This window comes from Tasmannia lanceolata, unplaced genomic scaffold (assembly GCF_043159265.1).
Source record: "Tasmannia lanceolata isolate RefF3 unplaced genomic scaffold, GAP_Taslan_0.1 ptg000008l, whole genome shotgun sequence".
Lineage (NCBI taxonomy): Eukaryota > Viridiplantae > Streptophyta > Magnoliopsida > Canellales > Winteraceae > Tasmannia > Tasmannia lanceolata.
This window is the reverse complement of record NW_027518685.1, coordinates 69,859,826-69,866,661: the sequence shown is the minus strand read 5'-3', so window position 1 is coordinate 69,866,661 and position 6,836 is coordinate 69,859,826. Positions and strand designations below refer to the sequence as shown.

Below are 6,836 nucleotides of genomic sequence, written 5' to 3'. Positions count from 1 at the left end.
GGCACAAAAAAAATAACTGCTTGAACTTTTAATAAATTATTGTTAGATAATCATCACCTGCATTGTGAGGATGTCCCAGATTGTGTTGGTTGTTCCTAGCAATCTCTTTAGACTATAACATCCTCTTAGAGTGATAGCTGAGATATCTTCACTATATATATAGACATTTTACTAAGTAATTACTCAAAGTTTCTGAATTTCTGGATGAATGGTAGTTTAAAAACTATTGACCTAGGAGGCGTGTCTCACGGTTCGAAAGACCATTTTGTCATCTTCTTCTCATATTATTTTTCCTATCTTTTCATCTCCTGCAATGTGTTCGTTGCACCACCGACTACCAATGAAATCCGGAAGTGGAAGAAGAGGAGGAAATAGTAATATGTAGCCAATGGGTGCACATATCTAGTCTTAGACAATAAACAATTGACATTTAGTTTTTTGGTTTTAAAGTAGAAATTTTGAAAAAATAAAATTTGATACTTTCTTTCCATAGGGCTGTATAAACCTTGTAAAAATTTCTTTTGATAGAGCTCAATTTCCTCATATAAAAAGTTTTCAAGTATGAAGAAAAGATCACTCTGTAAAATAGGGCTTTATAAACCTTGTTCTCGTCATGTTCCACAAATTGCCACATCCAATGTGGATGTTGTGTGTCAGATATATCGACTGATTATATATGGCACATCATACACACTAAAGAGAGATAATATATGGTGAAAACAAGGCCACATGTATGATCTATCATCACACTCAAAAGTAGCTTCATATCACATAATACATATATATAACAAACAATATGGAATACCTTGCTCAAAACATTCTACTATATAGTTAATCCATATAACACAAACTCATCAAGATATATAACATTTACCTTAGTCATTGGAATATAGAAAAGGGAGATGATAAATTCGCACCCATTTAAGGTGAATTGACGTCAAAAAGTGTCAAAAAGCATAAACAAGCATCAGCCTTTAACGCTTTTTTTATGTCAATTCACGTTAAAGGGTTTGAATAATCCTACATGGGGTGCGAATTTATCATCACCCCATGGTAAATCTATAAAATATGCCAAAATGGTTGAGGTCAAACTGTTAACTATCTATAGCCATCAGAATATAGTATATCCACATCTGCACAAGATAACCTAGAGGTCGGCAGTTCAATCCCAGCTTACCTACCGAAAAAAGGAAAGTAATAAGCTTTGCTTGCTTGTGAAAACTTTCTAAAACTTACAGAAGACTTCAAGCTCTTGCTAGCAGACTTGGAATCCTTTAGGCCCTATTTAGATGGCAAGAATTTTGAGGAAAAGTTTGGAAAGGAAAAATATTTCAAAGATTTTGTACTTGTTTTACACATGAAAAAGCTAATTGGAACCACCACTATTCAAATTTTACTAAGAGGGACTTACAATTTATAATAATATCCTTCCAAATTAACCATAATCATATCATTTCCGTCTAAATTGTGGAAAGACGAAAATTTTCCAAGAAAGTTTTTTCCATCTGAAATTTTTTTCTTGCAACTCAAACAAGGCCTTAAGGTAGACCTGAAAAGGAATCTTAATGACTAGCTTAATACATTCCAAAGGAGGACTTCAAGGCACCTAAAAAATACAACACTTGCTTAAGACTGGCATAAGTCTGCTAACTAATGCTGGTTGTCGAAGGGTTAGAAATGCTAAACTCTCTAACACTAAACAGTATTACTGAAAGGATATTCCAAATCAAACCATATGAAACGAAGAATCATGATCATGGAGAGCTCAAGATTAATATCGAAGGAGCTGGAATTGGTGGAATTCTTCAACATGATGAAAGAATGATTCTTGGTTTATTCTCCATTGAAGTCATGAAAGAACAGTTTTTTGGACTAGAGCTCTCATCCATTTTCATGGGAGTGAAAATGGTGCAAAAATGGGGAACCTCAAATCTATAGATTAGAGCCGATTAATTATTTGCAGTAGATGTAATTAAGGGGAAAATCCAAGCCCCCATGGAAAATATCCCAATGATAACCCACATTCGAAAAATCCTTAACACTTTCAGAGCCTGGTGCATAACTCACATGTCGACGGAAGCAAACTTGGCCGCAGACTTCCTCTCAAAGTGAGGTTGCCCATGCAAGGGAGAAGATATCCCTCTTCTCCTCATCCCTCCAATGGTCATGAAAATAATCCCGTCAGATAGGGAAAGAAAATTGTACTCTTGTTTGTAATTTGTTCTCTAGTTTTATCTATTCTTCTTGTATTCTTTCCTTCTATTCAATGCACTGGTAGGGGTTCCGCCAAACCCCAGCTCACCCATAAAAAAAATCTAGTTACAATTCATTGTGGCTATCCAAACCTTATCCCGTATGGTTTTCTTAGTGTGGAGATCCACACCTAAGACATACTTTCATTGTAGTTATCCACACTAGCATATATGATAGCCATCCTCACTAGCTTAGCTTTTCTCACTGAATCCATCCGCACTTTATAAAATACTCAGTGTAGGTGTCCACACTATCGTAAATTTTCGGTGTGATTATCCATACTAATAACATTTTAAGTATAACTATTCACTATAGTACATATTTTCAGTATGATTATTCACATTTATGGGGTTTTCTTTTTTAAATAGAGTTTTCTACACCTCTGGTGAAAGTTTTACTGCCTATAAGGTCCTACTTGTGATTGAAAATGAGCATGGGCTTTAGGATTATACTAATAAACGGAGGAAATGAAGTAATTGATCGCAAGAAAGTAATGTAAGAATCAAATGGTAAAGAAGTGACTTATCGACTGAGTTGAGGCATGAATATGAATCTGCTATCCATAAGGCAAATATTACCCTCATAAATGACTAATCGATGGTACATATGGGATCTCCAATGTATGCCTCCAAGATACAACAACTCCGCTCCAGGATTGTGCATTCAAACAACCTGGACGCCTTGGGAAAATGATTATGTTTGCCATGATAAAAAAATAATAGAACAGAAAAGGGACCAAACTTTACAGGGGAAGAAGGGAGAGAACAAATATATTCTAAAATAACTTTTACGTATTCTCGATCGAATATTTCAAAAAGTTAAAGAGACGTGATTAATGAAAAGTTATGTTGAAAACTGTTTTGAAATGTTTTCATAACGATAGCTTATGCTAAACTAACCTCACCCGGCCCGGCCCGGCCCGGCTCGGAAAACTTGCTACTCAAGCCCCGGAATGATATTCCAAATCAAAGTAATTGAAAACACGCTACCCAAGCCCCGAAAAATGCGCTACCCTTGGAGATGATGTGCCCCCTTCTACACTGGGTTGATCGGCGTTCGGCTCCCAAGATACAACAATCCGTTGGGTCTCTTCCGGAATCGATCTGTGGGGACGCGGGTAGAACTCACGCTTAAAAGCTAGCCGTTAAGGGTAGGGTGCCCATTCCCTTATAAAGTCCATCTACATCTATTACACTTCCGATGTGGGATCTTTGCTTTCACGTGGATCCCCCAACAATCTCCCCCTCCATGTGGAGACAACGTGGGAACTACGAGATCTTCCCCGAGAGATATTTTACCATTCTCGGAGGCATATTGGGGTTACTGAGATCTTCCCTGAGGGATTTTTCGTCCTCAGAGGCACACCAGAGTTACCACGGGCCTAGCATTGATACCACTGGTTGTTTGACATGGTATCGGATGCAAGGGTCCCGAGTTCAAACCTCCTTGAATACAAAAATCCATATGCAATGGCCAAATCCAAAAGAGAGAACACATGTGCCACATGTAGGCCAACCCTAAAAGAGGGGCCACAAGTGAGGGGGTGTTAAAGTATAATAGATTAATAATGCCTTCTCCAGCCGCTTAAGCTTTTGAAGCAACTGGTTGTTTGACACGATCCCTCGAACTCGTCACCACCCGTGTTACAAAAGATGATAAAAGATGTAACCAAAAATAAATCAATGGAGTTTCTGGGAGAAGAAAACAGATAACTTTTATAGAGATAAAGAGACCTCACCAGAAAGTGGTCCTTCTCCCATTTTGAGATTATCGATACAGAGATTTTGTACGGAAGAATAAACATGAAACGTCTCCACCCCTCCTAAAAGCCCTCTTAACGTTTCCACTTTCCCTCATTTATAGGTTTTAATGTCTCCCACCATTTCAACCCATAAATAGTAAATAGTAAATAAAATCTTTTGATTTCTTTAAACATTTAGAAACATTAAAACCAAAATGTCACATTTTCATCCCTTGGGACACCTTGCATGTAAACGAAGGAGAAGTGGGTCTTGATAAATGTCTTTTAAAAAGGAGAATAAAAGGGAAATGATAAATGCACCCATTTTCATCCCTTGGGACACCTGGCTAGAGTGTATCTATGACTGCAAAGGGGCTGATGTACTTCACATTTAAGGAATGAAGTGACCTGATTGCCACGTACAATGCAGCCGGGTGTCCTTAGCGATGGAAAGGGGCGCATTTATCATTTCCCGAATAAAAGTGTCTTTCATTTTAGCATTTTCCATTTCCATTAAGGCCCTGTTTGGATTGCAATAATTTTTCGAAAAAGTAGGGAAAGGAAAAATATTTCAAAAAATTCCAAACTTTTTTTACACAAACCAACCCTATTCAATTTTTACTTAGGGACCCTCAATTTCTGATAGTATCCCTCTAAATTAACCAAACAGGGTCGTAGAAAAGAAAAAAATTGAAAAAAATATTTTCATTCGGAAATATTTTTATTGCAATCCAAACAGGGTTTTAATGCTGGGCATCTTTCGCATGTGTATTTATTTTCGATTGAGCAGGGTTTGCTGAAGTTTTATTTCGTTTACTTACATTTGCCTCGTACTTTCCTAAATGAAGTGTTCTTTACCTACATGTATCAGAATATGTAGGTCCCACCCATATCATTTAATTTGGACCATGTAACACTCACAGAATCTTAACTATCTCTAAAAAGGCGGCCCAGTGCACGAGGTTGCCGCTATTGCGGGGTCTGTGTAGGGCTACATGTATGCAGCCTTACCCCTGCTTTGCAGAGAGGCTGTTTTCGTGACTCGAACTCGTGACCAGTATTGGAGCAACCTTACCGTTGGCCAAGAATCTTAACTATTTCTGCAAATGTACTTTTTCATCATTATTTCTTCTGTTCTTTTCTTGATCATTAATTTCTAGGATCTTGACCTGATGGTTACGATGATTAGCTGTGTGTTTTGTGCATGGTTGTAGATCAAGGTGGGCCCATGATGATCTGATGAGTGATTGAGACGATGGTGTTGTATATATGAGAGATTTGCCCCCCTTTTGTAGTTTCCTTTGGATTCCATGCCTGCAACATTGCCTCATGTCGGATGGGGATGAAAATGGTGGATTGGAAATGACCTTTCGTGTCCTTATATGGGAAGTGATATATTCACCCCCTTTTCTTCCACGGGCCACCCCTCTAGTGTATTTATGACTACTCTTTTCAACAGGGGTGGCCAGCGAAGAAAAAAGGGCTAGATATCATTTCCCTTCAAAAAGAGAATGTGGAATACACAATTGCTAATTAGTGGGACCACCACCACGAATGTAAGGTGGGAAACTTGGTAGGTAGTGTGATTCAGATGGTCGTCTGAAGTGTATAACACGGCATAGATATGGATAATTGAAATGGAGATTAAGAGACCTTTCATTGAAATTGTTGGTAATCTTTTGGAGTATATACGGGAAATGATACTTTTTCCATTCTTTTCTAATATTTTCACCCATTTTCGTTTGTCTTTTCCTAAAAAAGATGGCATTTCCAAACTTTGTTTGATTTTTAAAGGAAGGGAAAACAATGCAAGAAAACCGAGTAAGAAATATGCCACGAAACCAATACTCAATTCACGGTAGAGTAGAGTAATTGTATTGTCAATATGTTTCATTTGGGCACACCTCATTGTGTGACAATGGGGCATGCCCCACTAGGACATAGTGGGTGTCAACTTAGGTTGATCTAAATTGCCCATTTCATGTTGTGACAAATTATAATGGTGGATGAACAAAGTGACTCTTTAGAACAAAGAATCATAATAGGAGAGAAAGAGAGGTAGGCAAGGAAAAACGAAGCTTTCTCTTATAGATTCTTTTTCTCCACTTATGAAGGTGGCACACAGAAATAAGTCCCACGAAAATTGTTGAGGTTCCTCGCAAAAGCAAAATAGTCCCACATCGGTTAAGTAAGATGGATGGGGATGGATTATAAGGGAATGGGCTCGCTCCTTCTAACAACTAGCTTTTAGGGGCGAGTTCTACCCAGTTAAATTCCCTACAAAAATAATGCATATGCCAAGAACAAGGTCTACACCCCGAATTTTGGACAAGTATGCCCTTACATATAGGAACAGAGCATAGTTAAAGGGGAGAAAGTTTTCTTAAAATTGAGACCGCAAGCCTTTTTTTTTGTTAATAGAAAATAAAAAGGATATGAAGGCACCACGTCAAATGAAAAGTACCCTTTCATTTTAAAACAATACTTTTTCACAACCTAAAGTGTCTTCTAGTTGGAAACATCATTTCACACAGAGAAATGTCTCCTTCAAATTTCTCATTGAAAAATCTCATTTTTCTATTTTAAAAAAATAAAATATTTTAAAAATATCCAACATTTCAAAGGCACACCAATCATGCATTATATCTTAATAATATGTGTTTATGTCTTTGACCCCTTGATCATGAGATGAATATCACAAGATATTGTGTTTTATTTTGGATTTAAAACCACTCTCTCCATCTCTTGTGTCTTGATTTGGCTAAAACCTTTGAGAGATTGGATTATGCTCAACTTGTATTATATTGTGAGAGATTTCTTCTTCATTTTTTATCGTGCAACC

General features: G+C 37.4%; 1 pseudogene across 1 annotated transcript in view; it reads right to left on the bottom strand.

Annotated features, from left to right (window-relative positions):
• LOC143885561 (putative LRR receptor-like serine/threonine-protein kinase At1g14390) overlaps positions 1-6,836 on the bottom strand; it is an 84,554-nt pseudogene that overhangs the window by 65,792 nt on the left and 11,926 nt on the right. The gene's annotated exons all lie outside the window — the stretch shown is intronic.